Source organism: Pongo pygmaeus, chromosome 2 (assembly GCF_028885625.2).
Source record: "Pongo pygmaeus isolate AG05252 chromosome 2, NHGRI_mPonPyg2-v2.0_pri, whole genome shotgun sequence".
Taxonomy (NCBI): Eukaryota; Metazoa; Chordata; class Mammalia; order Primates; family Hominidae; genus Pongo; species Pongo pygmaeus.
Window position 1 is genome coordinate 131,527,786 of NC_085930.1, and position 26,049 is coordinate 131,553,834.

Sequence of the window (26,049 nt, forward strand, 5' to 3'; positions counted from 1 at the left end):
TTAGGAGTGTTCCCTTGTAAAAATTCATTGAGTTGTATAAATATGATCTATGCAGTACTCTATGTGAATTATACTTTTAAAAAGTTTAAAAAGCTAGGCATTGAGATGCTCATGATAAAGATAAATTTCCTTAAGGGTAGGAATGATAAGTAAAGAAGTACTCAAACCTGTGTTCTGTAAGATATGATTTTGATATGCCTTTCCATTTGTTCTCTCCCAAATAAAGTAGACACATCTCAATTACTGGTTAATTGACAGCTTCTAGTAGACTGAGTTAAAAAAGTATTTTAGGACCTCATAAAGAAGAGTTTGACCTTAGAAAATTGCTTTCAATATAGTTTTTCAGTTCCTATGGAATTTGGTGAGCAGTTGGATCTGTAACAATTTTTTATTAGTGGCATAATTTTTAATTATTCAGAAATTATGTCTAAGCCAATATATTCCATGTTGATTCTTCTTAAATAAAAAAAAACAATGCAAGTTAATCTGAAGAGATGATACTTAAAAAGAGTTTTCTCTTTTCAGATCATAAATTAGAACATGTGTTCTTAATTTAAATTTTTAAGAATTGAAAAACTACTACAAAAAAAGCCAGGAAAAAGAATTCCTTTCTTAAAAAGTTGCCCTTAACAAAAGTAAAAGTTTCCATAATTCAGAAGTTTTAGCAGGCGTAAAGGGTTTGAAAAAACCAAATAGCGTACATCCATATTAATATATTAATAATATAATTATAACTAATAATAACAAAAGTCTGCCATTAGAAATGATGGGATTTACATTTCTATGTCTATTTAGAGCAAAATGTTTTTATTTTTCCTACTAGTTCATATACTAAAAACTTATGTTGAAATAGTATTTCACAGAACACAAAAGTTACTGTTGGAATTATTGTTTCTTCCCACAAATTAGGTGGGTAGGCATTACTTTCTTTTTTTAGATAAGGAAGCAAAACTAAGAAAGGTCAAGTGATTTCCAAGATCAAGTAATTTGTGGGTGGCAACTTTAAATAGTGAACTATTTTTGACTCGAAGCCTGGTCTCTCTGCTGCCCTGAATAGTTTCCTTCTCTTTCCACATATACAGAGAAATAGTTTCTGCTAAGTCTATCATACATTGGAATGATTTACTGGAGGAAAATGATAGTACATGAATGGAATGGAGATGAGAACAATCAATAAATGACAGTATTAAGGGAGCACTAATGAAACTTTAATTTGAAAACTGCTTCAAAATGTACTCCAAGATAGGCTTCATAACCATAGTCAGATTTGATGTGAAGATAACCTACTTTTATGTGAATGCTGAAGTGACTTTAACAGTTTTGTACCTTGATGTGGTCCTTAAGGAAAATTGTCAGGGCCATTAATAAGTTTCTAAATTGATTAGGCTAATTTGGTTCTCTGAAAGACATCTTCCTATAAATTAATGCTACTTATTACATTCTGATTACAGCAAATTGCTTGCTTTCCATGCCCAAGTTTGAAAGTTTCCAGTCTCTGCATTTTTGTCCTTTCCCAGTTGTTGGCTTTCTATTTAGTCTTGCCACATCGGAACAATGAATCATCTTGTCCATTAGCTGAGTTTGGAAATTCTGTGTTATTCAATGAATTTGTTTTTACATCATCCCTTTGATAATTCAAAACCTGGCAACTTTACTTTCCCAGATGTGTTTGTGATGCAACATCAACTAGTTTTGTTTTGAGCAGCAAAGGCTGTGAATTTTCATCCTCATAAATGAAATGGGATATTTTAATAATCGACCTTGTGTTTCAGAGTAATAAAAGGTTTGGGTAATAATAGTGATTGATCTCTAGAGGGGTCGCATAATCAAATAATAGAAGGTTCTCAATTTGTATAACCTGAAGGAAACAGAAATGTGCTGAGTGATTGCCCCGATTAATAGCATCTCATAGGAATACAGTTATTCATTTCTGTTTCGTAAATTCCCACTAAAGGAGAGTCTAAACATTAAAGTTGAAGCGTTGTTCATTTGTTTCTAACAGTTAAAGCATGAACAGAGGAGTGAGACAATGTATGTCAACGCAAAGTGCCCTTCGTGCTCCCTACTGTGAATAGGGCATATGAGGACTTGGTGTTTGTTCCACCTTGAAAGGGTTCTTAAGACTTCATGTCATTACTTTGTTACTAAAATAAATAGCCATGAATCTTAGAAGCTGCCTCTTACTAAGGTTTTAATAAATCGAGTCTAAGAAATGATAATATATTATTAAAATTTGGATCATTATTGTCGAATATATAGAAAACATAGTGGAACATGTCCTTTAAGATACTGCCAAGTACTGTGCAATCTTTATTGTGTTTGGAGCTAAACCTGTGGCACTGACTTCATGAGCGCGTCTGTGTGTGGATGGGAGTATAATGTGTGTATACAAACTGAAATAGTTTGGGAGTCATTGAGGGGCCAGTTTGAGGGTGGCTTGGCATACCTTCGTGGAAAATAGTAAAAGTAGTTTGGCCTAAAAGAATGTAAGTACCAGGCACATGTTTTAAAGAAAGAAATAATGCTTTTCATTACTAGCTATGGTTTATTTAGCATTTGGCTTCTTAGTTCCTAAAATTTTTCAGAAAATGAGACAAGTTGTAAGAATTAAACTGTGAATACTTTCCAAGAAAACATCAGAACCATTACCAAAGAGGATATTTTTTAAGCTAGTCAAGTGCCTACAGCTTTAATAATCATGGTAATCCCAGCCAAAGCTGTTTCTTATTTGCAGCTTTGCTCTAGCCTCCCATTCATGTTTAAAAAGTGGCTCCATACATACGTTTAAGAACTCAATTATACATGTAAAATACCTTTTTATTGAACATTATGTTGCCTCTAATATGTATATCTAATTCTCTCTTATAACTCAGGTTTAAGAAATAGTCATATGGCCAAGAAATATAAATGATATTATAAATTCATTTGTTTATATAAGTTTCATAACTAGTTTCCTTACCAATGAGAGATATACTATCTGTATAGGACACTATTTCCTATCATTTTAACTGGCATTCCCGTTGTCTCAAACTGAATTCATCATTTTACCCTTCCATTCAGCTCCACTTCTTCTTGACATGACTGTCTCTCAATACCAAGGCTGTTTTCTCAGAGTTTAACTATTTCTATACATTTAAATAGTAGATACCAATCTTGACACACAATGAGTTACAATTATTGCTCTGTTATAAATATATATTACTAAATATGGGGAACCTAAAAGGGTCCTGTCGTTAGTATTGTTACATTTATTTTCTGGAAATCGCCATTGCTGAAATCAGTCCTAAGTTCTATCAATATGCCCAAGGTAGTAGAGCCTCTGAAAATATTCAAGGAAGACTTTGCTTCATTTTTGAACAAAATGCAAACTTTTTAAAAATCTTATTTGTTCTTCTTTTATGAGACACCTGCTCATTTTTTAGGTGATATTGGATTCTACAAGACAGAAAAACCTCTTGAATGTTGCATAATAATACTTCTGTGTATATTTTAAGTTAATCGAATCAATTCCAGCCGCCTCCCAGCATTAACTAATGATGGTAGATCTAAAGTGGCCACTGAGATGTTTGTTATTCAACATTGCATTTTCATTTTGTTCCCAGTAATTAAGTTAAAATAATCAACTGTAGTTATCAAGTGGGTTTTTTGTGTTTGTTTGTTTTTTTAAAATATGGGTAGTCAAGGCAGTATACTTTTTGCCTAATGTCAGAAAGGGATCATCTGCTTGAATTTCCTTGGTACTGGGCCTGGCTATGTAACCAGATGTCTTGTAGGGTTATGATATCTAGACACTAAGTCATACAGATGGTTCCAATAACTGTGTAGGTGAGTGTCTTTGTCATTTAACATTTAAGCCCCACTAGGCATCCATTATCAATGCCGTTCAGCCATTGTAATCCGTGGTAGCTCTGTTACTGTAAAGGCCATTCTAAATTTTTCCTTGCTTTTTAAGTCCTCTGTCCAATGCCTGCTCCACATTCAAAATAGTATCTTATTTTTGCTTCTCAGATGAAATAAAGACCATTAGGCAAGCACATCTCCAAAATTTCTCTTTTAGTACAAGTCACAGCTCTATTTACCACCATTTTGATTCAAATCTCCTCATCTCAAAAGGATTACTGTCCCAATGCCCACTTATTTTATGATTGCACTTCCTCCTGGTGCTGCCTAAACATTTCATCAATTACTCATCCTCTGTCTTAAAACTTCACTCTCTCCTTCCATCTGTTCTCCCACCAGACCTGCTGTATTGTCCTCTATATAGAATAACTTTCTTCAAGCTGCTACTTGAATGCAGAATGCAACTTTTGAACAAAGTTGCATTTTGTTCAAAAATGAAGCTGTCTTCCTTGAATATTTGCAGAGGCTCTGCCACCTTGGGCATATTGATGGAATTTAGGACTGGTCTCAACAATGGTGAGATCCGGAAAACCTTTCCTTGGAATTGATTCCAGACTTTTGGAAAGGGCAGTATCTATGCTTTGTCTTCATTTCCTCACCTCAATTTCTCATATTTCTGAGACAATTTTTCAGTTATTACAAGTGAACTTTGTGTCACATCCAAAAGTCTCTTTTCAGTATTACTTCTTGAACATGCTGAAATATTTGACACTGCTGACTGTCCCTGTTATTCATTCAACAAATATTTATTGAGTGCCCAGCACTGCATAAGGTACAAACTTTGGAAATATGGATATAATTCAACATTTTCTTTCTAGGAGCTCAAAGGTAACTGAGAAAGAGAAAAACAGACCATTTAAAATATAGCATATCGAATGCTTGTAATGTTTAAATCTGTTTCCTAATATTTCTTGTTCTCCTTCTTCTGATCACCTGGAAGAATTGCAATTCTCCACCCCTTTGAAGTTAAGTTACTCCAGAAGTTATGTTATTGGCTGTGGCCAATAAAATGTGAATGGAAGTGATATGTCACTTTTGGCAGAAGGTGTTAAAAGTTGGTGTGTGATTTGCTAAATTTCCTTTTTCTTGTCAGAGACAAACACTACTACAGACGGTGAAGCCTTTGTTAACCTGTGACCCTGAGAGAATAACTTGGAACAGAGGACCTGCTGACCTAATATGAGTATATTGAGGGAACAAGAAATAAGTTTTTTTTTCTTTAAGTTACTAGGATTTTAGGATTTTGTTAGTTCAGCATAACCTAGCATATCCTGACTGATATAATGCTGTAGTAGAAATGTAAATAAAATACTGTAAAGACATAACTGTATGCTTTCAAGAATTTATATCTGCACTTCCAAGTTTTCTACTAAACTTTTCAGTCACCTTAAAATCACCACATTAAAAAGAATTTCCTAAGACTATAAAAGTATTTGCTTGATAATAAGTGACATTAATTTATCTGTCTTGCATCTAATTGAAAGGTAGTAGAGGGTCTGTAAGAAAACCTGTCCACCACCAACCACAGATATTTCTTAGTGCATTTATTACTATAATTCAGAACTACTCTTCAGTTTGTATTTTCTCCCTGAAAAACTTCCTGAAACTTAAAAACAATTCAAGTTCACTTGGAAACTCAGAGATAATGATATATTCTGGTCTATTTTTCTTCCCATCTGAAAGCTTCATTGTGTTAAGACAGGAAAAGTACTATGTAATTATGTATGTGAACTTCTTGATAATCAGTGATGGAATTTTCTTTTTATGTGCTAATGCTTATTATTGTACTTTTTCATATAATTAATATGCTCAGTAAAATGTAGGTTTTATTATAACTTGCTATCTTGTTTCCTATACATACTGAAGATAGGGTATTTTTTGGATAGTAAATGTTTTACTCACTTAATAGTAGACTCTGATTTTACTACAACTCAAACCTCCCGTTCGTCATATGTGATATTATCTTATTCTTTCTTTTAAATATTTCACCTTGAATCTACTTTGTAAAATGTTTAGAGCTATCTATCTATCTTTCTATCACTCTATCATCTATCTGTCTATATAATAACTTTGCAATGACTAAACTCAGAAATATCCCATTTGAATGGCATTGTCTTTGATTTGTCATCGATTCCTCTATTGCCATCTCTTAAGGAATTAAGTCATAACACTTTCCATTCTATGTATTATCTACCTATCTAATATTCATACAGTACTTGCAACCATATCTTTATATTTCCTTGAAATCTTAGCTGTAAAGATGATCAATTGGGAAACAGAGTTCTAGCACAGAAGACCTGCTGGAATCTCATTCAGACAGAAGTTTCTATAGCCAAGGACAACATTGTGTCTGGCCTCTTCTATCTCCTTCTCACCTTTCTTAGATTTGCCCTCACTGTTTGCTGCCCCACTTCAAATACCCACTGTAAAATGCTTTCCTTAAAAAGTCAGGGGATAGTAAAAGAGAAATCATGCGAAGATAATACTTGAAACAACAGTATATACAAAACTTTTCATGCCATACCCATTGAAATATACCTCCTGTGTGGTTTGCTGTTTCATGTGTAGACCATTTTAAAATGCCCAATAATAAGGCAAAACAGAGTACCTATGAGGTATAAACATAGATGCATTGTTACGTGGTATTTGTATGGTTTGGTGTCTTGATTTCCATCTCCACACAGTCCTTGGAATTCAAAGTAGTTAAATCTCAAGCTGCTTAAAACATGCATATTTGCTTACAGAGACTCATATAACTACACAAATTAACAAGTTTTATTTTTCTGCATAGGTTTTTTACATGCTTGATCTTTGGAAAGTAATTGGAAATATTTTTAGCCTACATGCATAAAAATGCTACTCACAAGATGACACACAGAATTTACTGAGTTATGTGTCTATTTGCTGTAATACAGCTTTTCATGTGTTGTAGCTTCTATATTTTTATGACCTGAAAATATATTGTTCTTTGTTAACATGTTCTACTGATAAATTTGTGATATGGTTGTATACTGTGTATCCCAAAAATCTGTTTTTAATTATTCCTTAGGTTAAGGACAAATGAATGTTCCTTTCTTGTACTCTATAGATGATTTAATTCCATAATATATTTTTTAGCTTGCTTCATGTCTGATATGTTGATTTTTAGAAGTTTTCCTGGAATTTTTTTTAACAGAGGATCTTTTCTTTCATCATCTTGCTAACATTGGCCAGCTTCTTCCTTTATTTCTTGGAATTCATTCCAGGTACCTTCTTTAAGTCATCATGGAGCTGACTGGCTTCTTTGTCTTAGTTGCTTTTTAGTTCTCTTAAACAGCTGCTGCTCTGAGACTTCATTTCATTTTTGTATACGCCTATTTTATTTATTATATCATATGTTGTTATTTTCCTAGGTCTGACTGTTGTTTTACTGAAATACATAACAAGTAACTATGTTAGAAAGAATATGTGTGATGTAAAATATAGATGTATAGATTCAGATGAGTCTTTGCAAAAGACTTGAAAACATATATCCAGAGATTAAAAACTATGCACGTTATTTGATCTAACAAATCAACTTATGGGAATTTCTTCTAAAATGTATTTTTTTAATGAAACTATCTCATACCCATAAAGATTTGATGATAAGTTTATAGTTGCAACTTTCTTTGCAAGTTGATGGAGACTGTATAAAGGACCAAAAATGCATTCCAACAACATGATACATGATATGGCAGAAAATATATCTATTGACATTGAAATACACTTACTATATCATAAGTAAATATAGAGGATCACAAACAAATGTATAATTTCAATTTATCCAATTTTATAATTAAATTTGTATAATAAAGGGTACAAACAGTGTTGTTCAGTAGAACTTTCTGCAATGAGGGTGCTATTCTTCCTATATCTGTGTTTTCCTGTATGGTAGCCATGAGTGGCACGTGGCTATTGAGCATTTGAAATGTGGTTAGGGTGGCTAATGAACTGAATTTCAAATTTTGCTTAAGTAACCACAGCACCATATTAAACAGCACAGGCATAGAAGACTATTATACTCCAAGGACCGCACCGTGATTGTTTCTGGTAAGGAGTAATTGATTATATGTTTTCCTGATGTTCTCTGTTATTGTCTGCATTTTTAAAATTAAGGTTATGATAAAAACAATATGGGAGTCACTAGTTTGAAGACAACATGCCTGATGGATATTGTTATACCATTAAAACCATGGTAACTAAATAATTCCTTAAGGTTTTAATGTATAATTTATTATACATTATTTATTCAATTTAACTGAATGAATACAATTTAATTTAAATGAATACAATCTATTCATTTCCTTCTTATCAAGATTTCTGTCGTATTTTGGAGATAATTAAATTTTTATAAGGTATTTGAGTGTGTCTCTTGGATTGAGTTTGTGTTTTTCAAAGATAGAAAAATATTTTTCATAATAGCAGCAACAGCAGCCAACATTTATCAAGACTAAGTGCGGAGCACTGCTTTACATGCATTAACTCTAATCCCTACTTTATCTACTTGAAATATGTACCGATGTTTTCTTCATCTTGTAAATGAAGAAACTGAAGAAACTGAGATATAGAAAATGTTCATAGCTTACCTAAGATTACTCAGTTGGAAAATGGGGATGGGGAGCTGGAGAACCGGCTTTCAAACGAAGGCTACATAAAAAATCCAATAATCAGTATAACTATGTTTCTCTTTCCACATTCAGCAGAGGGGATGCTAGTGAGAAGCAGATGGAGCATTGGAGTTAACAAAGCTATGGTCTGGCCAAGCAAAAAAAAGAAGATAATGCAAGAAAAAGGCAAGGGAATGGAGGGTGCATATGTGTTTGTGATTAGAATGATTGCCCATGGAATTTATATTGGATAAGAAGGAAAATGAGGAACACTGAAATGTGGGGAGGTGGGAGATCAACAATGATTTCAGTCCTGGTAGTAGAACATATGAGCCAGAAAGATAGGAGGTTGGCAAGTGAGATGTTTGAGATTTGGGAAAAGATACACTCATTTGCTCAGTTAATAGGAAAGTGTAAAGATGAGAGTGTGGCTGAGGTAGGATGGAGAGTAAGATTGCTCTAGTTAAAGGAGTGAAGGAATAGGACTGTAGAAGGACTGTCTAATTGCATATTGAAATCACCATGAGTTATGACAAAAGTAGTTTTGAAAAGAGTGATCATGAGACAAGATCTAAAATTTTGAAGTGGGTAGTAAATGACTGCAACAAGGAAGGGGGGATAGTGCTACAGTCTGAGGACATAGGATTGATCTTCACATTCTATTGTTGTGATGGCAGGGTCTGGCACATAGTAAGCAATTATATCAGGACATCGTGAATTCAAATTGGGCACATCTCCTGTACTTGGAGGTCTACCAAATATACAGAGACTGCAACAATAAATCAGGGAGAAGTGATTGTATTTTGCATGAAATTTTCTGAGCCACTGACCTGGATGACAACCTGATGCTGCTTGGGCATGGTCATGGTCCAGGAGACATGGTGGAATTCAAAGAGGCAGTGCCAAGGGCACAGCCTGTGCTTCTGTTACTTGGCATGGCACAGATGAGTGAATGGCCCCATTTTTCTGATAGGGGGACATACACTGAATGAAGAGATTCCAGTAGCAAGAAGCTCTGGCAGGCCTATGGATTTAAGCTAAACTAAACTTCCCACACCAGAAATTTGCTTGAGGTGGAAGGAATAGGGTGTAACAAACGCAGATTCCTTAGCTACTGCCTGTGCAGAGAACTCAACATCTTTTTTCCTCCTCTTCCTTCTTACCTTATCTTTGGTGGAATAAGGAACCATCTAGAAAGAAAGACATCGTGACATAAGATGAGGCCTCATGTCCCTCCATGTAGAACTCTGGGGCTTGGAGGGAAGGAAGAGAGCTTCTAATCACATATGAAAATGAGGTTTTAAAATGGATATTGAGTGACTCTTAATAACTTGAAAGTGACTGAAAGATTATAGAATTAGACTGAAGCGTGATAGGAACTTGCTATCTAATGGAAAGAGGGACTTGAACAGAAAACACATAATAGTTGTTTGTGGAAAACTATGTATGCCTCCAAATTTTTATCTACTGAATATGTTTAGAGTGAATGAATTACTCAGATTTGCTTATAATTTGGAATTGCTTGCTGAAAACCTTAGAATGTTTGTACATAAACCTTTAGTGATAGGAAGTTATAGAGACCTGGATGGTTGCTGTGTTCAGTAAGGTCAAGATAAAGCCACTCACTAAAAATGTGTTAGGGAATGATTATATTATAAGAATCAAAGATCCAAAGAAATCTCTTAATTTGAAATCCAAGAATCTTAAGACAAATCGCCCATCTGGGCTGTGAATCACATTTTTCACCTTGGAAAATGCAAACCTCAGTCACACCGTGTCATGCACAGGAACAGAGATAACGTGTGATTGTGAAAAGAGGCTCTGCTAACCTAAATGGATCTAAACTGCCTAAAATGCTTTGCAGTGCCATGGTGAACTCACCTCATGTTGTAGGTAATTGAACATGTTCATAAGTTTATTAGATGAGGAATGGGAGGAAATCCTGTCAAAGATTTTTAGGCAGGAAACTGGTAAATTTTGCCTTACTTTTTTCTTCAATTTTGCTTTCACATGTACCAGGAAAAGTAAGGATTGTAAATTACCTCCTATTTAAACTTATTACAGATTTCTTAGTCTTGCAGGATGGAAGAAAGTCTGTGATACCCATCATATTGCTGCAGAATCATTTCTTCCTTGCCACTGTGTAAAGGTTTGTGGCTGGCTCAGATAAGGAAACGTTAACATATCCCTTTTATGTTGGCTACATGAACAATATGAGGTAATGATACAAAAGATGTATAAAAGAAAGCCCACATAAGGATGAATAAGTACACAAGCAGTTCTTTTCTCTCTCTTCAGGTTAGCACCATTTTCATTCTATATTTGGAAGGAAAACTAGCTTAAATCTCTCACTCAACCTGATTTTTGAATTGCCTTCTTTTTTTATGGTGGAGGGCATGCAATTCAGATCTCTGGATTATGAATTTTGTGAAACCCATGATAGTACTATTACTTGAAGCCTGTGTTGAAGATATAAGAATTAATCTTTCATGTGCTTTGTGATATGTATTTAGTTAGTCTTAAACTACCACCAAGTATCATTGTAGGCTTGTTTGCATTGGATTTTTAGCTTACTCTCATTATACAGAGTTATTGGATGTATTCGTATTTGAAGCAACTTAGTTATAGCAAGTGTACTGCTTATATTGTAGCTTTGTGTATAAAAATCTGATTTAGATTTTTGGAATGCTAGTATCTGGAAAATACCCTTAAGGTATTTTCCAGACAGCTTGGCCAAGTATTTCAGTAATTATGCTTGTTAACTTTCATTATTTATATCTCTTGTGTCTTAGTATCCCTTGTCTTTGTATAAACTGCTCATTTCTGAGAGAATCTTTCAGAAAGTTCTAAATTAAATAAGAATGGTCTAAGGAGAAAAGATAGGTAGATATATATTGCTATGCTTTCTGGGGAGGGGCTTTGATAGAATCTCAGTGACATTAGAATGCAGCATATTCGTTTAGCTGGGCTAAAATTACTGTTTTTATGGAAAGCAAAACCAATTCTGGCTACTTTGCATTCCTATAAAATAACCTGAGTGGTTATTTTATCAAGCTAATTGCTTTTTTAACTTAACATGTTTATTTTGAGATAATTGTAGATATACATGCAGCTGTAAGAACCAATGTAAATTGTCCTTTACTGATGTCAGTGTAGCATTGTGGATAAGAGTATGTGCCAGGGGAAGCGGGTCTATTGACTCTCTTCTAACATGTCCTAATTATGATATCTTAAGGTAAGTTGTGCAGCCTTACTGAGAGTGAGTTTCTTCATCAGTGAAGTGAAAAATAATGTATATCCCCCAGAATAGTTTTAGGTGTACCTAGGGTTTAAGGTGTGCCTACCATGCAATAAGTGGTGCTTATTAACAGTATCTTTAAAATGTGATGAATTCTAGCTATGGTTTTAGTACCACAGAAGAATGTATTTTATACATTCAAAATGAGCACTCTGTCAAGAAGTGTATTCATTCTCTAAAGGAAGTTATAATTGAATGTGAAAAAAACAAAAAAATATGAAATACATTATCTTTTGGAGTATTGTTACATGAGTATATGCTTATCTTCACTGAATTATAAGTTCTACAAAGATAATGGCTAGGTGATATTTTATACATAAGGTGTCTTCAACAAACATTAATTGAATTAAGAATTTGCTAAGGTTTGTCAAGCCTGGAATCAATAGCTTATACACATAGATTTATCATGGACTGGTGCCACAAATGCTCATAGTTAGAACTTTGATCATTAATAGGGCAATATATTTTATCGTCAATATTTTATTGTGATATCATCCACATTTGGGTTCAAAGGTGAGTAATTAAACACATGGGTAATCCCATCCTAAAGGGTTAACTGGACAAAGAAATTTTCACTGAGATATTTTTCAACCATACATCTTTTCCTTTTAAAAAATAGTATTGAATCTGAAGTGAAAAGACATAAAACAATGCAAAGCGGAGACACAGTTATAAGCAACTGATATTAACATGTTGAAACAGTTATGAATTTTTCCTAGGGTAAACTTATTTGCATGTAAACACTTAGTCTAAAGTTATGGAAAGCGGTATTGTATTGGACATCCAGGTCTTGAGCATTGTGAATTCATAAGACAGGAGGAGAAAACTTTAGAAAGTTCTACCAAACATTTTTGGTTATATTCTGAAGAGTTAAACTCTATGTTCATGTTTACTTACAACATAGCCAAGTTTATTTCACATTTTGTGCATTGCATTATTATTATTTCACACTTGTAATCTTTTGCTTATATTTTGCAACTTCATGAGTGGTTACATCTTATATTATTAATTGATTATTGTTGTACACAAGAGTTCAGAAAATTAATAATAGCAATGTCTAGAAATTTATTGAAGTTAGTAGTTTTCAGTGTACATTTGAATTTTCCTTCATTTTCATGCTCAGTGTGGTTGGGCCCAGACCATAAATATTGCACTGGAAACTGCATAAAAATTCATGTGTCCTGTTGATTTATGGTCCAGTGCATTTATTATCTGTCACACATCCTTGATCATATATGCCTTCCATTTTTTAAAATGAAGGATTTCCAGAAATAGTAAAACATTGGGTTTGGTCCCAGAAATGTCAAATCTTACAAAAGATGTTTTACAAAGTATGTTCAATTGCATTATCTTGTTTATTTCTCTTTCTTGAAGAGTAAATGTTCAGTACGTGTGAGGTAGGAAAGACAGATATCACCAGTGTACACTTAAGAAGATTGGGAAGTTATTATCTCAGAGTATGGCATTGCCACTAGAACTCATAACAACTAGCTCCACACTGAGCAGTCTTTCCATTGAATCACATTTTTCCTACACAAGGCCCCTAGGAACACTATTCACATTGTGACAGTGAATATGGTGAACAAGTAATTCATATTGTAATTATCTAGGTTCAACTTGAGATTCTTCTGCGGCTGCTACTATTCAGCCAAACATGTATTTGCTTGTTTATTTCATGGGCTCATTTAATTCTGAAAGCATTTAGTGAGTGTCAGGTAGTGTTCTAGGCACTCAGCATACAAAGATTAATAAGTATTGGGATTTTTACCCTTGAGACAGGTATAGTATAGAGAAGGAGACACGGAGTTCTGAATTTTAAGCAAATATTAACCTAAATGAAGAGTAATTATATAGCAAAATTAATTGCTTAGATCATGAATAGGAACAATTAGCATATGCTCTGGTTGGAGTCATTTGCTCTCAGATAACTCCTGGAATGAGCGACTTTATGTAATTATGCCATTTATTTTTTTATTTTATTTTTTATTTTTTTATTTTTTTTTCTTTTATTATTATTATTATACTTTAGGTTTTATGGTACATGTGCGCAATGTGCAGGTAAGTTATTAATGGCTAGCTTTGTCTACATGCTTGTATTAGTTTGCCAGGGCTGTCATAACAAAGTACCACAGACTGAGTGGGTTAAAAAACAGAAATTTAATTTCTCACAGTTCTAGAAGCCAGAAGTCTGCTATCACCATGCCTCTCTCCTTAACTGGTAGATAGCAGTCTTCTGCCAGTTTCTTCACATGATATTCCCCTATAAGTGCCTGTACCCTACTTTCTCTCTCCTTCCTCCCTCCTTCCCTTCGTTCCTTTCTTTTTACAGCATTTTGCTCTTGTCGCCCAGGCTGGAGAGTGCAGTGGTGTGATCTCGGCTCACCGCAACCTCCGCCTTCCGGGTTCAGGCAATTCTCTTGCCTCAGTCTCCCGAGTAGCTGGGATTACAGGCATGCGCCACCACACTTGGCTAATTTTGTATTTTTTTTTTTTTTTAAGTAGAGATGGGGTTTCTCCATGTTGGTCAGGCTGGTCTTGAACTCCTGACCTCAGGTAATCTGCCTGCCTCGGCCACCAAAGTACTGGGATTACAGGCGTGAGCCACCGCAGCTGGCCTACTTTCCCCTTCTTATAAGGTTATTATTCAAATAGGATTAGGGACCACGCTAACAACTTCATTTTTAGTCATCACTTTAAAGGTTATCCTAAAATAGTCACATTCTGAGGTGTAATGGGTTTAGGACTTCAACATAGAATTTTTTTTTGGGGGGGTGCATAAGTCAGCTCATAACAATGCCTTTGTAACAATGGGCTTATATTACTTAAGAAAAAGCCGGTTAATCACTATGTGCCTGTTTTCTCCTATTAATATAGGCTCCTTGAAAGACAGGTACCAGTTAAAAAATGTATATTATTATTTATATTCTAAGTGTAGACCTTAGTTAGATTTTATACATGCTGCAATTATCACAAAATTCCAGAAGTAGAGGTCCTATAATTTCTTCAGGAATTTATTCATATTTCAAGTGAAACAAGAAAAAGCAATCATATTGAAGGCATCTCTAGATATTGCACATTCCATTTTATTCAATCTAGTTGTTTGAGTGATGGGTGAGTTTATTGAAATAAGAAACTTAGAATGTTCTTAATTTATATGCAAAATTGAAGGTTTTTTTTGAGAGACTATATAGTTCTGTATAAATGTGGTTTTAGAAATTTTGTTCCTAAATTTAATAGCTAAGATTTTCTTCCATTGCCATTTCTTTGTGTAATCCTCTATTGTTAGGGCACCCATAAAGTGAAACAGTCATATCATTTTTAAATCTTAGCAACAGTTTATCTTAACCTTTCTAACAACACTACCAAGCTGGAGAATCTATTTTTATTTAGCTTCTAACTCAGATTTTTATTTTGTTGAGCATCAAATGATCTAAGTTTCTATTGATATGTCTGATTGTTTTGAAACTGTGCAGTTTTTCTGATGTTAGCTAGCCTTTTCTAAAATTGCGTCAGCTTCCACTTACTTTCTCTTCCTTGGGGGCTATAGATCAAGTACAGTTTACTATTATGATACTGGGAGAGACCTTTTGACTTCAGTTCAGAACTGTATGGATCAAAACTCAAGGAGAGGAATCTTTCTTCCCTGCAGTGGTTTGACCTGAAATAACTGTGTTCTAATGCTACCAACAAAATATTTTCTTATAAATTGAATTTCTGTCAAAGCCATTTTTAAAATCTCCATGATAAACTTAATTAAATGCATTGTTTAAAGATGAATAAACATGTTATGACCAAACCATATGATTTTGCTCTATAGCTCAAGATGAAACACATTTTTTTGGAAAGGGTAATGAAAACATACAATATGGTGCAAAATATGTGTCTCTTTCTTTATGTCGCTTTCATTTTTGCAGTGTCTTACAATAATCCTTGAAGTTTTACTCTTTGTTTGTACATTATGTGGGTTGGCAGTTATATTATAGGAGATTGAAAGTCCCAAATGGTCAACTACTTAGGTGAATACTTGTCTTTGTATTCTCCACTAGCGTATTAACAACATCTGACTGATCATAAACCAGAACAGAATGAGAAATGGCATTATGATAGTGTAGTGTCGCACTCTGGATAAAAAGGAAATTTTGTTTTTAAAGTAGGCAAAAGTGGTAGTTTGCATTTAACATCAACACATTTGAAAACTACCTAGTTGTCTTTATTTTCATGATTAGTATAAAATGCACTGGGGTTTTTTTGAGGTGAGAAGAAGGGAACTGAATTTTTTAAAAAAGAATATATAAAATAGCACTTAACTCTTGAACAATGGTTTCTAAATTGTATAAAAGGCAAATGGTAGTTAAGAGTCAGGTGTCCACTGCCTGGCTTTAGATTAAAATTTTATCACCTATTGGATTTGGTTCATTGGATACATTTTACACCCATTAAACTTTAGTTTTCTTCTTGGTATAATGGGATAATAATTTGTAAACTCATAAGTTTTTCTTGGGATAAAATGAAATAGTGAATATAAAAGCACTTCACATAATATTGAATGCACGGCAAATGCTTTATAAATTTAACTTGCTATGATTGTTATTAAAACATTTCAGAAGAGAGTGAAGGAAGATATCCCACTACAGTGCTTCAAAAAATCCAGATTGCCTTTTTTTCCCCAACAGACATGTCATTATTTGTATTTTTTTTATTTTTTAGCAATTATATTTTAATGTCCCCATTCGATACCAAATTATAGGCATTTTCATAGATAAAAACATGTCTTTTTAATGTCAGTTAAATAGTTATGAGATAACTGTGCTTAATATTTAAAGTTTTAGTAAATGCTAATTTCTGATTTCTTTTTTAAATTTATTTTATTATTATTATACTTTAAGTTTTAGGGTACATGTGCACAATGTGCAGGTTAGTTACATATGTATACATGTGCCATGCTGGTGTGCTGCACCCATTAACTCGTCATTTAGCATTAGGTATATCTCCTAATGCTATCCCTCCCCCTTCCCTCCTCCCCCCACCCCACAACAGTCCCCAGAGTGTGATGTTCCCCTTCCTGTGTCCATGTGTTCTCATTGTTCAATTCCCACCTATGAGTGAGAATATGCGGTGTTTGGTTTTTTGCTCTTGCGATAGTTTACTGAGAATGATGATTATTTTTAGAAAAAGAAATGAATATTTCTTTGAGGAAAAACATCTATTCCTTTGAGCTGAAGAAAGTGGTAGACAGGAATTTATGGAGCCTGGCTTATAAATTAAGTCATTCTGTAGGTATAAAGGCTAACAGGAGTGGGAAATATGAAAATAAATTCATGTATGTCAGGGAGTGCCAAGAGAGTAAAGCAGGCATTCAATTTCCATTTCCAGCTCATTGCAGTTGGGTTCCAGGAAAAGCACACCCCATGAGGAGATGAGTATGCAAGGAGTTCTTTTTGTGATCAACATGTATAGAAGGGAAGAAAGCAGGATCAGGACAAGGGAGAAGCCGAACAGTGATGCAGTCAGCTTTCAGCGAAGCCATGGGAGCTCTAGAACTGGAATAGCCCCTCAAAGATGCCCCGACTTGGGCAAGAGTGCAGACTTTATACCTTCATGTTGACCAGTCATTGTATGCAGACTGCAAGATCTGAGAGACCCTGGGAAAGGGACATGATCTTGGACTAGGGGACTGTCTTCCCCTGAGTGAAATAATTGGATGTATCAGCCAGTAGCACTTCTAGAAGCTGGAAGATGAAGTCATGTAGTTCTGAAGGGGGGCATCTGGGTTTCACAGCTCAGCACTCATTACACAGCCGCTATTCTGTACCTAGCTGCTTTATTTTCTCTGTACATAAGTTATATTAAGCATCTATTTACTTTGTTATTGTTTGACCTTCCCCAAAGTGAAAACTCCGTGATAGCAGGGGATGTGCCTGTCTTGTGTATCTCCATTGCCTCAAATGGTGCTTGGGATATTGTTGTCATTTACTGTCAAAAGAAATAATCTAAGGTATTTGCTTAATAAAGGAATGTGAAGTTTTTGTGTTTTAGAAATCAGGATTTTACTTTATGTTTAGAGAGATGAGTAATTACACAGCTTTTAGTCATTGAAAATGTAGGGTTCATTTGTTTTTGAAGTCTCAAACAAAGATATTGACTATGGTAAGACAGACTGAAGAGTTGGAAACCTTTTGCTCTGTATCTGGTATGGTATACTAGTAGAGTTACCTGGACAGTGAAGTAATTGAGTTAGTAGAGAACTACCATAAAGGCAGACTATAACAAAAACAATAATATTAAAATTATTAATATGGTTTGCATTGATTATTATTATTATAGTTAATACTGTATCACATAGCACCTGTTGAATAGCAATGTGTGAGAAATGTATACGAGGACCCGTGATGATCATAAACAATTATTACACCTGCTTTGTAGAGTTTCTCAAAATAAGGTTCCCTGAATCACCCATGACTGAATCATATAGGAAGCATGAGAAAGTAGAAATTTTGGGCCCAAGATTCTCACTTGGATAGGGCTGAGCAACCACATTCTTCAAAATCTTCCCAGGTCACTGTCATGCAAACTAAAGTTTAAATAGTTCAGTTGGTGAATCAAATCATAGACCTACAAAAGGGAACAAGGGGAAATAGAACCAGCATTTACTCATCCCCTGTTTTGTACCACAGGTATATTAAGGATTTATCTTCATTAAATATACTTAATCTTTACAAACAAAAAGTCTAAAATGTTACTGTTGAAAGAAAATACTAGCTTGGTGCAGTGGCTCATGCCTGTAGTCCTAGCACTTTGGGAGGCAGAGGCAGGCAGATCACTAGAGCCCAGGAGTTTGAGACAAGCCTGAGCAACATGGCAAAACCCCTTCTCTACAAAAAATACAAACAAAACAAAACAAAACAGAAAAACAAAAAAAGACAACCCCAAAATGAGGCAGACATGGTGGTATGCAACTGTAGTCCTAGATACTCAGGAGGCTGAGGCAGAAGAATCACTTGAGCCCAGGAGGTCAAGGCTGCTGTGAGCTATGATCACATCACTGCACTCTAGCTTAGGTGACAGAGTGAGGAGACCCTGTCTCAAAACTAAAACAATAGCAACAACAAAATACCTATTTAAAGCAAAGGTAATATTATCCTTGCTTTTAAGATGAGGGGACTGATGCTCAGAGGATTTAGTAAGCCTGCAGTCAGTAGTGAGTAGAGATGAAATTTTATCCAGTCTGACTCCAAAACCTTTCTTTTCTACTGGATTATGATACTTCCTGGTCATGTAATTTAACACACACACACACACACACACACACACACACCCCACCCCACCCATGTGCCTATAAAAATTCTACAAAACACAAGAGGCCAAATGGAACAGTTTGTCATTAATTTTCAGAGGACTGATATACAATATATGCAATTAGTTCACTGCAAAGAGGGATCCCTATCTTTTGGGAAGGCATCATGAAGGAAGAGGGTTGAGTTGGATCTTAAATAATGGGTGGAAAGTAGACAATAAAAGAGAAGTCAAAGTAGTCTTTTCAGTTGTTCATTTTTTTTTTTTTTTTTAGTGGATGTGGTAAAATGTAAATATGCTGGGGGTACAGCCCAGTAGTCGGGGAATTAATAAGCATTCCAGGTAATTTAGATTTACATTCAAGTGTGAGAACGACTGTACTGTACAAGGGGCACTGAATGTGATCTTGTTTTCTGATAAAAAGAAAAAATACTAAAATATTCTAGGTCTATTATTTAATGTTCTCAGATGCAAGCATTAAAAACTGACTTTAGTAGGCTTAATCAGGATGGAAATTTATTAGAAGAATATTGGGTAGCTTATAGGGTCAATGAGATTAGTAGGGAGTGAGGTGAAGAAATGGGCAGGAACTGAAGATGTCAGAAGATCAAGGAACACGGCCAAGGCCAAACCACAGGTACAGTCAGTAGGATTCTCTCTTGCTGCTGCCACAGACACTGCTGCCACTGGACAAGTGCTGCTACTCCCACCAGGGGAATTAGTTGTTGCCTAGTTGTTCCTGTGTATCCCTCCAGTTCCAAAGTCCTCAGTAGGGGTCTCTGGCTGGCTGAACTGAAGTCACTTGTTCAACTCTTGGTCCTGGAAATAAAGAGGAAGTATGTGTGGACACCTTTGGCTTCCACAGTAGAAAATTCCCTGAAATGGAAACGTAGATCTGTCAAAATCATTGCTGGGTTGTTTTGTTTTGTTTAGTGAGTGATTTCAAAGATACTAATGGTTTAAATGATGGGTCTTGAACTAGCACTTTTACGTCAATGCTGTCAAATACAAATACAATACAATCTATATACATTTTCACATGTCTAGTAACTACACTTTAAAAAGTAAAAAGAGGCAGGAAAATGTAAATAATTTAACCAAATATCTCCAAATATGTATCATTTAAATGTATAACCAATATAAAACAATATTAATGAGATATTTGATAATTTTTCTAAGTCTTTGAAATCAGGTGTGTATTTGTTCTTAACAGCACATCTCAGTTTGGACTGGTCATGTTTCAAATGCTCAATAGCTACCTGAAGCTAGAGGCTACCGCTGGACACAGAAACTTTAGATTATTAGGTATCTTCAATTGTGGTTTGGAATAGTCGGGAGGCTTTTGAGATTGAGGTCTCTTGGAGAAGTTCTTTCCAAAAAGACTTTGGGCACATGACTTAATTATAATCCATTGGAGACATTTCTGCAAGGGCTGAGATATTATTTTCTATGTTCTTTGCTTGTTGGTATTCTAGCAATTCATGGAAAATCACCCTGGAGAGTACGTAAGAATCAATAGTTCAGCACTGCTTCTGTTTTCCTTTTCTTGCTTAAAAAGCTCCAGTAACTAACTGTTGCATGTAGGTTAAAACCCTTACCTTCTGCAGAGATCTGTTCTTTGGGTAATTGTCATAGAGTTCTGTCATAAAGTATTGTGGAGATTATGGGATATATATGAGTTTCTAAGTAAGTTGTTCAGGTAGATGAAAAAGGAGACAATTCTAGATCCAGGGAGAAAAGTCTGGATGGTCAGATTCATAGAGTTTACAAGTAAATAATTAGCAGAACTTGATTGTAAGTCTACAGGAGATATTAAAACTAAAGGTAGGACTGAGGTTTTAGCCCGAGTAACTGGTAAAATGAAATTATCACTGATAGTAATTCGTTCAGTCTTTTAATTCATTAAACAGTTTTCAGTATTTACTATGTACTTGGCACTTTTCTGAAAGCCAGGGATATTACCATAATTAACAGTAATAGCTCAAATTTATTGAGCACCTACTATGTGCCTGGCATTAATACAAGTTCTTTACAAGCAATAGTATTGTTTTAAGGATTATAATGCATTAATAGCTTAGGAGATGTTGAATGATAAGTAGAAGAGCTCAGAGTTATAATTTCATTCCATATGATTCCATAGGCAGTTATGAGTTTGATGCTCCTAATCCCTACATTTTACAGCCTCCAAAAGATATGACTATCAACTCTGTTTGATGTTAACTTTTCTGGCATTTACATTTTATAGTGAATAGTAATGGAGGAAGAATAAAGGAATATCCCTTTGCCATTCAGATCGTGGATAATATTTTTTGGTTCATCCCAAATGGTGCTTAAAAAAATTAGTTGAAGATATGAGACTGACCTCTAGAGATGTCAGAAGGGAATATATGGTGAAGAAGGTTTGTAGGTTGTTGGTCAGTGAACTTTTTAAAATAAAGGTCCAGAAAGCAAGTATTTTAGGCATTCTGGGCCCTATGATCTCTGTCACAACTTCTCAACTTAGTCCTTGTAGCAAAATCAGCCATAAGCTACATGTCATAGATGGGTGTGATTGTGTCCCAAAACAAGTTTATTTACAAAAGCAGGTGGCAGGCACATTTAGCCTGTGGACTCTAATTTGTGTCCTGCTGATGCAGATATAAGTATTATTATAATACGTTAAGAGTTTGAAGAGAGATTGGTAATAATATAATCTACTTGTTTTTTGTAGGTATTGAGAAAGCAGAAGTACAAGGAAAATAAACTTTCTTGAAATCTTTGATGTTTCCAGAACTAGAATAAGAAACCAGATTTTCTTTATTCTTGTTCTAAGTCCCTAGCCAACATAACTCTGTTTTGAAAGACGTTGCTTGTCACCTTAATGGTGATGAAGTTATCCTATGTGGTAAGTAGACCATGACCTGGACCGCCATTGACCTGATAATATGGGAAGAGATAGAATATACAAAGGAAAGATGTCCTGGTAGCACAGCAAAGAATTCCCTTAAGTGATAATCGATAGAAATTGAAGCTGACATGGCTCCTTCCCTGGCTTACTGGCATAAAAGGCATTGAGCCTGTGATTGTGGGTTCGTTATCCTTTATATGTGGGTGCAGTTAATTACTTATGCTGGTAGTACATTCATGTGGATGTAAGGAGACGCTAGGAAGGTGGGTCCTGTCATGTACTTGTATTTGTATCTCTTGTATCTCTTATGTCCTATTCACATCTTATTATTATTATTTTGGAGACAGAGTCTCACTCTGTTGCCCAGGCTGTAGTGCAGTGGCACAATCTGAACTCACTGCAACCTCCATGCCCCAGGTTCAAGTGATTCTCCTGCCTCGGCTTCCCAAGTAGCTAGGATTACAGGCATGCACCACATCACCCAGATAATTTTTGTATTTTTAGTAGAGACGGGGTTTCACCATGTCGGCCAGGCTGGTCTCAAACTCCTGACCTCAGGTGATCCATCTGCCTTGGCCTCAGAAAGTGCTGAGATTACAGGTGTGAGCCACCACGCCCACATCACTTCTTATTTTTTGTTTGATTAGTGAACAAAGTGGCCATAAGTTTTAACTGGACTCAAATCTTTATTTATGTCTATTTTAGAACCCAGACCTGTTCTTTGTGGTCTAACATAGCTCAAACATTTATTTCAAAGTGGCAATTTAACAGGCATGGTTATAATTTATATTTAATTTGAAATTCATCTTTCTTAGTAATAACCTTGAGATAACCAAAGTTCTTAATTTGTCCCCAAGCAGGTCATGTTCTATTTTCATTCATGGATAATACTTAATGTATTTTAATTTCTTTAATGAAATTTTTAATTGAATCTATGAAAATGTCTGAGTTGTATGAAGCAAAGAGGGGAATGAGTATGAGTACATGACTGACGGGCAGATTTAGACAAACGGTCACAGAAAGTGGGAAATGGAAGAGAAAACAACAAATGGTACAGAGAAGGGTTCAGAGAGTTAGGTGGAGAAACTGAGTAAGGTCAGAGGACCAGAGATTCAGAGGAAAGAGTTTTTTAAAGCAGATGTCAATCAGTATCAAAAGCTGGCTGCAGAAACTACCAGTAGACTTGGCATTTAAGAGGTGATTAGTGACATTTTTAGTGATGTTTCAAGATAGTGAGGGCAGAAACCAGTGTACTGATTTTTAAGGAGTGAGCACATAAAGCAGGTGAGCATTAATTTCAGAAATTTGGGAAACTAAAATGGACTGTATAATAGTAGCAAGGATAATCACCTTTCTTTTCAAGGAAGAGGTACTACTTTATTTCTGAGCATCAAATGGAAAAGGTTAATAGAAAAGTGACATGTTAATACGTAACATTTATTGGAGCTGTTGAGGATTTTCAGCTCAAATTTCTATACTGCATATGTACTTTATTGCAAGTCTTTTATCTGTAAGAACCCTTTGATGGTAGAGATGTGGCTAATTAATTTTTAAATATTCAGCACCTAGCATAGTATATGGCACATAGTAAGTATTTGATAACTATTAGTTGAACTGAAAATACCAGGCCTTCCTTGTTCACAAAGAAGGTGAGAAAATGATATTAGCTATGTTAATATAAACGTGAATAGTTTTCAAATATTTACTTACGCACTTGGGCAACTTCAATTTCTTTCATTGTTTCATGGTGGCAAGCTTTTATATTATTTAGTTATTGAACTTCAGCTAAAACTAAATTTTCTAAGTTGTGACAAAACTAGCAGGGAGAAGTAGTTTATAAGCAAGGCAGCATACAGGAGCACATGCTTTAAAACATATGCATATAAACTGTGCATGTACGTGTGTGTATGCACACACATTTATAATGTGCCTATCCATCCATCTATCTATCTATCTATCTATCTATCTATCTATATTTAAATATCAATGTTTTCTTTTTTAAAAAGTGAGATGAGGCCAGGCATGGTGGCTCACACCTGTAATCCTAGCACTTTGGGAGGCCAAGGCAGGTGGATCACCTGAGGTCAGGAGTTCGAGACCAGCCAGGCCAACATGGTGAAACCCCATCTCTACTAAAAATACAAAAATTAGCTAGGTGTGGTGGCACATGCCTGTAATCCCAGCTACCCAGGAGGCTGAGGCAGGAGAATTGCTGGAACCCAGGAGGTGGAGGCTGCAGTGAGCCGAGATCGCGCCACTGTACTCCAGCCTGGGTGACAGAGCAAGACTCCACCTCAAAAAAAAAAAAAAAAAAAAAAAAAGTGAGATGAATATGTTTTGCTGCACATTATCTTTACTTTTTTTATTTATAATAAATATCAAAACTAAAAATCTTGTTACATTCTGTACTGTGAAAGCAACTCTCAAAGTATTAATAAAAAAGATAAGACGTATCTAGAGCTATTTATGTTAAACTTATTTCCGAGCCAACATCAATTTCTATCCACTGTATATTGATATTTCTGTAATGTTGTGTTTATTATAAAAATCTGACTTTACTCACCTCTTTTTCCAAAAAAAAGGGCAATCTACATCTACATAGGTCTTCAATTACTAAACTGTTATGGAATTCTATGTTATCAAAAGTAACATATTTTCTCTCTCTTATGTGTTTCTTTGAATTATTAAACTAAAAAGATCATATGGAAATCATATACTCACCAAAATCTTTGTCAGAAAATAGAGTTGTCAACATATTACTTGCTTTAATCGAGTTTTATACTGTACATAAAACTAAGCCTGCACCGAAGTATAAGGAAAACATTGAGATAATTACTTTAAAAGAGATCTATTGCAGGTCTCTTTACTATTAATAGTCACCTTTCTCCTACTTTCTCTTCATGTTTCTCAACTTATTAGAAAAATATTTCAACCAAATTTTAGTAATTGAGATGTTACTGTGTTTTCAACATATATTATGAGCTGTAAGACAAATGACATATGGATGAGAAAAAATTTTAATTCTGTGCTGGAGCCACATAAACCTCCTATGTAGGATTTGTCCTTTCTGTCTTCAGTCAGCTTGGTGTACCACAAGGTGTTTGTCGAAAAGTCAAAGGGTCCACCACTCTCTTTACTATCCATGAGTTCAGTCCGTGACCAACTTCCAGTCATGAAAACTGTATGGGAAACAAAACAGTGATAGCTCCTGTTCTGTCCTCTCACCTTACAGGTATAACTAACATGGTTCCATTCTTTTCCTGCCCTTTTGAAATTCTATGAAAACATACAAATATGAAAATAAAAGCAAAAAAGGAGGTAGAGAATATTGAAGCTTTTAATTATTTCTGCTGTTTGGTTTCCATTAGTATCAGGCAAACATTTCTAAACTCTATGTCAAGTCTATCTACTTTTCTGTGACTATTAAGCAAATTGGGCATTTTTGGTGAGTTCTAATACCAAGTGTACCAAATGAGTATTTTAACTGTATTTTATTTTTATTTTTTTGAAAAGGAGTCTCACTCTGTTGCCCAGGCTGGAGTGCAGTGGCACAATCTTGGGTCACTGAAACCTCCGCTTCCCAGGTTCAAGTGATTTTCCTTCCTCTGCCTCCTGAGTAGCTGGGATTATAGGTGTGCGCCACCACGCCAGGCTAAAGTTTGTATTTTTAGTAGAGACAGGGTTTCACCATGTTGGCAAGGCTGGTCTTGAACTCCTGGCCTCAAGTGATCTGCGCCCCCCTCAGCCTTTCAAAATCCTGGGATTACAGACGTGAGACGCCACATCCAGCCAAGTATCTTAACTGCATTTGTTTTGATGAAATGTGGAGCTATCCATTCTTATAATGAGCGTAGCACATTAGAAAAAAATCTCATGGAAAAAGTTAAACTTTACTTCTAAATGTTGAAGTAATTCGTAAAACATCATTGAAATGACTTATAAAGTGTTACTAAATATATAATTTGTAATGACTTTCTACTCTTTGACAGCAGGTAAATGAATGGGTTTTTATGACTTTATTTGAATAATTTTATGTAAAGAAAGCT

At 35.0% G+C, this 26,049-nt stretch overlaps 1 protein-coding gene and 1 long non-coding RNA gene across 2 annotated transcripts in view; both read left to right on the forward strand.

Moving 5' to 3' along the window:
* Positions 1 to 26,049, forward strand: part of ZNF385D (zinc finger protein 385D) — a 969,842-nt gene that overhangs the window by 9,992 nt on the left and 933,801 nt on the right. The window lies entirely within an intron of this gene.
* The window catches only part of LOC134739184 (uncharacterized), a 66,116-nt gene continuing 61,893 nt past the window's right edge, over positions 21,827 to 26,049 (forward strand). The window contains exon 1 of the long non-coding RNA XR_010125758.1: positions 21,827 to 22,000. This is a non-coding gene — a long non-coding RNA (uncharacterized LOC134739184). The remainder of the gene's footprint in view (positions 22,001 to 26,049) is intronic.